This window comes from Triticum dicoccoides, chromosome 6B (genome assembly GCF_002162155.2).
Source record: "Triticum dicoccoides isolate Atlit2015 ecotype Zavitan chromosome 6B, WEW_v2.0, whole genome shotgun sequence".
In the NCBI taxonomy this organism is placed as follows: domain Eukaryota; kingdom Viridiplantae; phylum Streptophyta; class Magnoliopsida; order Poales; family Poaceae; genus Triticum; species Triticum dicoccoides.
This window is the reverse complement of record NC_041391.1, coordinates 412,606,787-412,616,755: the sequence shown is the minus strand read 5'-3', so window position 1 is coordinate 412,616,755 and position 9,969 is coordinate 412,606,787. Positions and strand designations below refer to the sequence as shown.

Genomic DNA, 9,969 nt, shown 5'->3' with positions numbered 1-9,969 from the left:
AGCTGCCACACGCAGTAGCCATGGCGGACTGCACCTTCAGCGCCGTCATCCGCCGCTCGTCCATGTTGTGAAGCCATCCCCGCCCTGCTCGCCTTCATCCGCCGCCGTCGCGGACCGTCTCCTCCATCCCGGACCACACATCCCCGCCCTCGTCTGCCGCCATCACCGACCGGCTCCTCCGTCCCCGACAAGTCATCCCCGTCCTGCTCGCCGTCTTCCGCCGAAGAACCCGGTGGCTGTGTCGATGCTCTGCCTCCCCGACCACCTCTTCCGATTTTGCGAAGGTGATGCCCTCTTTGCTGCCCAACCACCTCTCCCTGTACATGTTCATGCTCTGCTGCTTATATGTTCAGAAAGCTGAGAACCATTTTGACTTATGTGATCTAAAGACCCCCCAACCTGCAGAAAATGTTTGAAGACCCCTGATTAAACATGCCTAGAGCTATGTGATCTACACCATTTTAGCAAATGGGAAATATGATATATGTGATGACTGCTGAGACAATCCACCAGGAGCATTAATTTGCTCAGAGACTAGAGACTATGCAACAGCAAGTTCCTGATTGATTCAAAAATTAGCATGAAAGTAAAAAAAGTAACACACACACACAGACAGACAGAGTATAATCTACGAGTAGAATAATCACCGTGAGAATTCAGAAGAAATGTTCAGTAAATTCGTCTCCCTTCAGCAGGCCAATATGTTGCAACTGCATAACATAACGACTATAGGCCGCGTCACTAGCATTTGGATGATCACATATTTGGCACCACTTAGAAAATAGGTGTGCAACCTGTGAATCAACCAATATAATGCATCAAAAATCCTAGCATATACAATTCATTCTGATGTGTAAAAATGGACCTTTAAAATAATATGTTACACTATCTGATTCACAAATACATACCAACCTAGACACGAGCTGGATAAACCCTATCTGATTTTATTTTCTCCACTTGAGATTTGCAGGGGAGGTTGCATTGCCCAGAGGAAAGGCAGAGGAGGGTGATGCTGATGATGCAGCAACATCATTAAGGGAGGCAAAGGAGGAGATTGGGCTTGATCCAGCCCTGGTCACTGTCGTTTCCTCGCTTGAGCACTTCTTGCCCAAGGTAAGATGTCTATGAGTTCTCGCTTATACCCCTACTGGAAAAAATCACATTGTACAGCGGAAAGACTATTTAAGTGCACACTAAAAGGCATGTTAGTTGTTTTTCTTCTTAGACTTCCAAAAAACACATGCATGCAGCCTAGATTTAGGATATGCTTATAGATGTTTTGAGGATTATGTAGCAAGCTTTTCTTTACAGTCCACTTTTGTCGGATAGAATTTATCTTTGTCCCTTTGACACCACGACACCCCTGACACCCGACACCTCTTCGACCTCCTGTTGACCGAAAAGGTGCTCTTTGGCCTTCCAGAGGCCGACGGGGTCATATATTTGTGAATTATGAGTTAGGTCATATATTTTCCAATTTTGTTATGAAAAACATCATATATATTTGCGTTGATCAGGTGGATTTAAATGTGCAATTGTTTCATCACTGTGAGGGTCTGGTGTTCAACGACCTCCCATTGCGTTCGACGAGCTCCGCCCTTGCGTTCGTGGGTGAGCACAAATGACATCTCCTCCTCTGCCCCTTCATTTGCTCTGTTCCGGTCTTCGTGCCGATGAAACTTGCTAGCTATAGGTGTATTCAATCATCAGTATGCGTGACCACTATGCGTCTCCCGTTCGAAAGGGTTACATCTATAAATATGCATTCATTTGCATATTTATAACCGTAATTCTTTCGAATTGTCCAATGTTATCCATGGATAGCCCGAGTATGTGTAGATTGGGTTCGTTTTCCCATATGCTCTGCTCCGGATCCGATGCAGAATTTCGTCAGTGCCTCTCTGTTGTTCTCTGGGTACACATCCTCTCTGCTTATTGCCGAGACGTGTATCAGGAGAACAGCGGGGAGGTGCTGCCAAAATTTTGTGTCGGATCCGGAACAGAGCATGGGAAAACGAACCCAATCTACACATACTCGGGTGAGATTAGGACCTATCTTTACCTATTAGTGTCTAGGTTGCATGGACGTAATAAAACTAAGAAACTCTATTAACTGATGAATATGGTTTGCTGAGTTATGTATGTATTTCTTTTGTGACCAGTAGCTAGGCAAGATGAGTGATCGTGCGTGGATGTACACCGGTCACCCTAGTCAGAAAGACATGACCACTGAATGGATGACAAAAACCAAGGGGTTTATCAGAGCCGCATTTGCAAATGGATAGAAAACAACCTGGTGCCCCTGTGTCGAGTGCGACAACAATCATAAGATGTCAGAGTTTGAAATGATCAAACACCTGCAGAAGTGGGGTTTTACGCCCGGTTATACGATGTGGACATTTCATGGTGAGTCTGCCCAACGTTCCAGAGTTGAGGAGGGCCGTCGTTGCACCGACGAGCATGGTACCAGAATGGAAGACATGGTGCAAGACTTTGATGATGCTCAGGATTCGGACGATGAGATGGAGGAATCTGCAAAGGCCTTCAATGATATGTTCGAGTCTTTGAAGCGTCCTCTCCACGAGCACACCGAGCTTTGTCAGCTGGATGCCATCGCACAAGTAATGGCTCTGAAGGCTCAATTCAACTTGGGCAGAGAATGCTATGACGCGATAGTGACACTATTTGGACGCTTTCTACCCAAAGGCCATATAATGCCTGCAAACCTGTACCAGTCAGACAAAATCCTACGTGTACTTAAGATGCCCTATGAGAAGATAGATGCCTGTGAGACTAGATGTGCCTTATTTAGGCTCCAGTATGCGGACTTGAACTATTGTCCCATTTGCAAGTCTTCCAGGTATGTTGGGGTAGACAACGGTATGGGTGAGAAGAGTTAGACCAAAATCCCCATTAACGTTCTTCGGTATATGCCAATCATACCAAGACTTCAACGTCTATTCATGGTCGAAGAGACGGCCAGACAGATGACATGGCACAAATTGGGCAAAAGAACCGAACGGGATGCAGATGGGAATCTGATGACGGTACACACATCGGATGGTGCTGCATGGAAACACTTCGATGCATTGCGTGATGAAAAAGCGGCAGATCCAAGGAATCCTCGAGTAGCCATCAGCACGGATGGGTTCAATGTGTTTGGTATGATGGCAGCCCAATACAGTTGTTGGCCTGTATTTGTCATTCCACTCAATCTCCCCCCAGGACAGATTATGCAAAGAAAGAACATTTTCCTGACGTTGATAATTCCGGGGCCCAACTATCCGGGGAAGAATATGAATGTGTACATGCAGCTGCTCAAGGATGAACTGCAAGAAGCTTGGGATAATGGGATCAAGACATACGACGCCGCTACAAAAAAAACTTCCTAATGCGTGTGTGGTACATGTACTCGATGCATGACGTGCCGGCGTATGCGCTATTCGTTGGCTGGTGTGTGAATGGAAGGTTCCCATGCCCCACATGCAAGGCAGCTCTTGAGTTTCGTCGGCTGCAGGCGGGTGGCAAGTTTTCTTGCTTCGACATGCATAGACAGTTCCTGGATCCTCACCATAAGTTCAGAAAAGACAAGAAGTACTTCATCAAAGGTAGAGATGTCAAAAACTTTGCACCACCTGCATTGACAGGCCAACAGACCCTGGATCAGTTAAACGCTCTCGAGCCGGATCGAAAGCATCCAGGGTATTTCAAGGGGTATAATACGAAACACACCTGGACCCACAAGATATGCTTGTGGGATCTACCGTACTTCAAAGACCTCCTTTGCCCACACAACATCGACGTGATGCACACTGAAAAGAATGTCGGCGAGGCCCTCTTTGGTACATTGTTCGGCATAGAGGGGAAAACGAAGGATAATCCTAAGGCCAGAGTCGATTAGGAGGCTCTATGTGATAGACCACTACAAAACATGAAACAACCAGAAGGAAAGAAGAACTGGACGAAGCCAAAGGCATGGTTCAATCTTGGAAGGCCGGTTATGAGCGAAATACTCCTATGGGTGAAAAAGGAGTTGATGTTCCCCGATGGGTATGCATCGAATCTAAAGAGGGGAGCGAGCCTTGAAAATTGAAAATATTTGGTCTCAAGAGTCATGATTGGCACATATGGCTTGAGCGGGTAATGCCGGTGATGTTGCGAGGCTTTATCCCTGAGGATGAATGGCTAGTACTGGCAGAGTTGAGCTATTTCTTCCGTGTTCTATGTGCGAAAGAATTATCGCCTGGCTTGCTAGAAGAAATGGAAGAGTTGGCGCCGGAGTTGATCTGCAAGTTGGAGAAGATCTTTCCACATGGCTTCTTTAATCCAATGTAGCATTCGATTTTGCATATCCCGACCGAGGCACGATTGGGGGGCCCATGCAGAATCGTTGGTGCTACGCAACTAAAAGGATGCAGAAGACGCTTCGAGCAAAATGTAAAAATAAACGTCAAATTGAAGCATCGATGGCCGAGTCATTCATTACTGAGGAGGTGGCAAACTTCGTGATAGCACACTACAAAGCCAAAAATCGTCATTTGCATAATCCGAAGCCTCGGTACAATGTTGGCGACCCTAAAAAGGGTGGATCCAACCTCAGCCTATTCAAAGGGAAGCTCGCACCAGCCGGTGCTTATACTCCCTTATTGTTGGATAACAACGAATGGCGGACCATTACGTTGTATATCTTGAACAATCTAACAGAAGTGCGGCCGTACATCGAGTAAGTTCTCGGTACATTGTTTCACAACCTCTACTTCATTTGAACTGCTCTTATACCTGGATATTTGATACAATCGATACGTCGTCAAATTCTCATATGGAGCGGTTATCCAAAAGGATTCCGTCGAAGAGTATGAGCTTCTGGCAATGCATGGAGGAGGCTATCCCGGTTTCATCTCTTGGTTCAAACAAACGGTAATTTCCATTAGACCATTTCATTTCTTCTTCTAATTTCTGGCTAATGCAACAATCCTTTCGTATTAAACTTGTAGGCTAGTTCAGAGTCTATGGACGCCGAATTGAGACAAGTCGCTAATGGTTTTGACTATAAGGTCCATTCATTTGACAAATACGACATCAACGGGTATCACTTTCGTACCTATGGCAAAGAGCTATCTATGGCCGACCGAAAGTCTACAAATTGTTGTGTCTCTGCTATCGGCGAAGGAGATACCAAGTATTATGGAAGAGTTAAAGCAATTTATGAAGTTCTATTCTATGGTGCAAACCCACCGAACGTCGTAGTCTTCAAATGTCATTGGTTCCAGCCGAAAGAGACTAGAAGGACTCATTAACATCTAGGGCTAGTCGAAATCAAACAAAGCACCCATTTGGATGTTCCCGATGTCTATATTACGGCTCAACAGGCAACCCAAGTTTTCTATCTACCGTGGGCCTGCCAAAGTGATCCAAATCTCGAAGGTTGGGATGTCATTTATGAAGTGCCGCCACGTGTTAGACCACCTCCCCCCAATGAAGAGGATTATGAACCTCACGTTAATCCAGACACATATGACGGAGAATTGTTCCAAGAAACACGTCTTTCCAAAAAAACGTTTCAAGAACCGCTCACCTCATAACATTCAAGTAGACAGCGACAGTGAATCTGAGCCTGAGCAGGAACAAGAAGAGCCGGAACAAGAATAGGTTACTGCTGCAGATGACCTGTCAATGCTTGACCGATTACATGTAGGAGGCCTTCCAGATGTTGATGAATTTATTGATGATGATGATGATGAGCACGTCATTACTAATAGTGATGAGGATGATGCATTTATTGACCCCGAAGCATATATAGACGATGATGATGCATTTATTAATGATGACAATGAAGATTAATATTATAGTTCATGTCAGGTATTCCATTATTATTATATACATATATATTATTAATTAGTTCAAGTTTTAACCTAGCTAGCTCAAAAATGACATAACAACCTTAATTAGCTCAAAAATGACTTTAACCTAGGATAGCTCTAAAATGAGCTATACTTAGCATTTATTCCTCCAAAATGAATTTGTATGCTTAGCTCAAAAATGACATAACAACCTTAATTAGCTCAAAAATGACTTTAACCTAGGATAGTTCTAAAATGAGCTATACTTAGCATTTATTCCTCCAAAATGAATTTGTATGCTTAGCTAGCTCAAAAATGACATAACAACCTTAATTAGCTCAAAAATGACTTTAACCTAGGATAGCTCTAAAATGAGCTATACTTAGCATTTATTCCTCCAAAATGAATTTGTATGCTTAGCTAGCTCAAAAATGGCATAACAACCTTAATTAGCTCAAAAATGACTTTAACCTAGGATAGCTCTAAAATGAGCTATACTTAGCATTTATTCCTCTAAAATGAATTTATATACATATTATTATTCATGTCAGGTATTCATTTTTTTATGTTGTACTAATTTCGTTTACTCTTTGTCATTCCAGGTGTTGACAGATGGTGGGCGCGGGTCGAGAGCGCTCCGGGGCTCCTACCTCGGCGCGTGGTGGGAGGGGTAGTTCCATTCCCCCCATAGCCTTCGGAGAGCGCTAGATCTCAGTTTGCAGGGTCTAGCGACGGTCGCTTCTTCTTCGGCCGGGAGAGGTCGGGGGGTAAGAAGAAGGAGAAGGCTGCTAGAGGTGGACGTGGCGTCGGGAGAGGTAGGAAGGCTGCTACGCCTTCCTCGCCGCCACCCCCAGCCGAGTCACCCGACCATAGGGTTGCTCCATCTGAGATCGAGCCATCTGAGGTGGACTCGTCTCGAACTACACTCCACGAGCCTTCGGCCGACAAGCCTATGGCAGACGCGCCTACGGCTGACGAGCCTCGGGCCGACGACGAGCCTCGGGCCACCGAGCCTCGGGCCGCCGAGTCTTCGCCCCACGAGACTCCGGAGCTCAGACGGGGTCACGCTGAGTCGGAGTTGAGTGCACATGGTTGTGTTCAGGGTGGAGACTATAGTCCTAATAGCTATAGCGAGGGTGAGTGGGTTGAGGGGCGCAAAGTCTACCAGCATGGTCGTACAAAGCTCCCGCCCACCCCGGCGACCCCCGACCAGAGGTGGTTGATTGCGCCTAACGGGGAGAAGTAAGTGCATTTAGTCTTTTTTTAACCTTTTGCCTTGACGTTTCTTAGAATATCTAATGCATTGGCCTTGTCATACTCCAGTTCTTGGACACACGAAGATGGTGTCCGCAGGCCCAACACTGTCCTTGGTGTGATTTGTCGCTAGTGCTTCCCGGCGTGGGTCACGTTGCCCGGTGAGGGCCGGGTTCCAGAGCTAGGAATGACCTGGGAGCACTACTTGGCTGCCCCGGCCCCGCCGGAGCATAGGGCCGGCGATGTCGAGTGCGACACGGTGGCCGACATTGTGATCGCCATGTTTTTGGGTAATTTCTCCTTTGCCATTTACGTTGTGTTTCTTCTTTGATTGCATACGTTCTACATGTGTTTTCTTGTTTGATTGCAGACCTTCTAATCCGTGTTTCCTTGTTTGATTGTAGGCCTTCTACAGGTGTGCTGAGGGACAGGAGGAGGCCGCGGCTCGGGTTATCGACGCCGAGTGCAGGCGCCTACTTGGAAACTTTCGGCACGAGGCTCAGACGCAGGCTGTTCGAGACTACTTAGCACAGACTAGTATTAGGAGGAGAAAAGAGAAGTGTCGGGACAAGTATCTGAGTAAGGAGAAGTACATGAAGGTAATTACCTATTCTTAAGGCCTTGTACTTAGTTTCCTTGATTTGATTTGTAGGTGTAGCGCTCAAATTTCTCTTGCTTAACTTAGGTGCCACCGAGATGGTGTGCGGACAAGATGGACTGCTGGGAGGTGTTGGTGGATGAGTGGTACTCTCCCCAATGGCGCGTCACCCACAACATAGCAAAGGAGAAACGTTTCAAAATGAAAGGTGTGCCACACCATCTAGGCAGTGTCAACCTACATGGGTATAGGAAAAACTGGGTATGTGTGGTTTGCTTCATGATTCATGCAAATTCATTCTTTGTGCTAGCTTGAGTCCTTAACTAATACTATGTTCCTCTCTTTTAGTCAAAACACAACAAGGCTCCAGTGCCAGAGCTGTTCGACCTCTATGGCATGTCCAATATTGCACCGTACAAGAAGGCCAAGGCATTCTCTGAAACTGACCTCGAAAATGCAAAGAACTTCAGCAACAAGGCCTCCCACCACAAGATGGTGCAGTACGTTAAGCAGGGGAAGGCGAGGAAAGGGTCGGACTTTAACCCGAGCCGGCCTCTTGATCCAGAGCTGGTGATGATATCTGGTGGTGGGAGGTCCCATGGCTCGTTAGCCATTGGTAATGGACTGATACGTTGTAGTAGCACTCTCCCGCAGATCAAGAAGCGCCAGACCAGCTCTAATCCTGAGATACCACCTCGTTTATGACCAGTGGAAATCGAATTCCAGGTTTGTTATACGGACTCAGTAGCCTTTCCTCCGTTACATTGTGTTTGCGGCCGTCGATGATTACAATGCTAACGAGTGGTGTTGCAGGCTGCTATTGAGGCAGAGAGAGCAAAGACCCAGGCTGCTTTTGAGGAGAGGGACCGGCAGTTGGCGGAGAGGGACCGACAGGCGGCGGAGAGGGACAGGGAGAATGAGGAGAGGACGGCTAGGCTGTTGGAGGAGGAGAGGAACCGGAACGACTCGGCTAACCGGGCCATGTACGATCTCTTCGTGGTAAGTTTCTTTTGCATATTAGCTAAATCATGCATGCAATGTTCCTTTCATTAGTAACTAATATGACTGACTCGTCAAAACCAAATGTGCAGTCCATGTGCGAGAAGAACGGCCAGACCCCTCCGCCGATGCCAGTCATTGCTCCGGCGGGCACGGTGAGTTTCATTTGAACGGTCATTAGTTACTAGTCTTCACATTTGAGTTGCATCATGCTAACAATACATTGGAAATAATCTTTGGTGCAGCGTAACTCCCGACAAGCATCGACCGATCCTTCTCCATCTGCCACTGGCGCGACCGGTCCTACACCTACACCTACACCTACACCTCCGTGATGACAGTAAGTTTCCCAAGTATTTTGCTTAATAGAATTTTGTTGTGATGCCATGTTGTATCTACACATATCGTGCATAATGTGTGTATGTTTGAAATGCATTATATGTGTGGGATTCGACACCTAGTCGTGTGCCTTTGGTAGCCTTCCATACAGGGAAATGCCTCCTAGTGCTTCCACTGAGCCATGGTAGTTCGCTACTGCTCCGGAACACATGGATTGATCGGCATGTGTCCTTCTTTGCTCCTGTGTCTGTCCCTACGGGGAAATGTCACGCGGTGTATCACCGAAGTCCTTGTAGCTTGCTACGACTTGGTTGCACTCGCTGATGACCGACACGTGCATTGTTGGGTCATGTATGCCTGTCCCTGTACGTTTGTGCCACCTTGGTTCTATGACTAGTCATGTCGGCCCGGGTTCTCTGCCATATGGATACTAGCGACATAATCATATACTTAGCATTTTTTTCCTCCAAAATGACTCAATATGCTTAGCTAGCTCAAAAATGACATAATAAGCTTAATTAGCTCCAAAATGACATATTTAACCTAGGATAGCTCTAAAATGACCTATACTTAGCATTTTTCCTCCAAAATGACTTAATATGCTTAGCTAGCTTAAAAATGTCATATTTAACCTAGGATAGCTCTAAAATGACCTATACTTAGCATCTTTTCCTCCAAAATGACTTAATATGCTTAGCTAGCTCTAAAATGATATAATATGCTTAACAAATGACATATTTTAGGTCCTAAATGACTTCATATGCTTAGCTAGCTCCAAAATGACATAATAACCTTACTTAGCTTCAAAATGACCTATTCAACCTAGGCTAGCTCTAAAATGACCTATACTTAGCATTTTTTTCCTCCAAAATGACTTAATATGCTTAGCTAGCTCAAAAATTGCATAATAAGCTTAATTAGCTCCAAAATGACCTATTT

General features: G+C 45.8%; 1 long non-coding RNA gene across 1 annotated transcript; it reads left to right on the top strand.

Moving 5' to 3' along the window:
- Positions 1-8,386: 8,386 nt before the first annotated feature.
- On the top strand, positions 8,387-8,827 carry LOC119320304. Its single transcript, XR_005154905.1, has 3 exons — positions 8,387-8,418; positions 8,506-8,691; positions 8,784-8,827. It is a non-coding gene; the product is annotated as an uncharacterized LOC119320304 (long non-coding RNA).
- Positions 8,828-9,969: the final 1,142 nt, after the last annotated feature.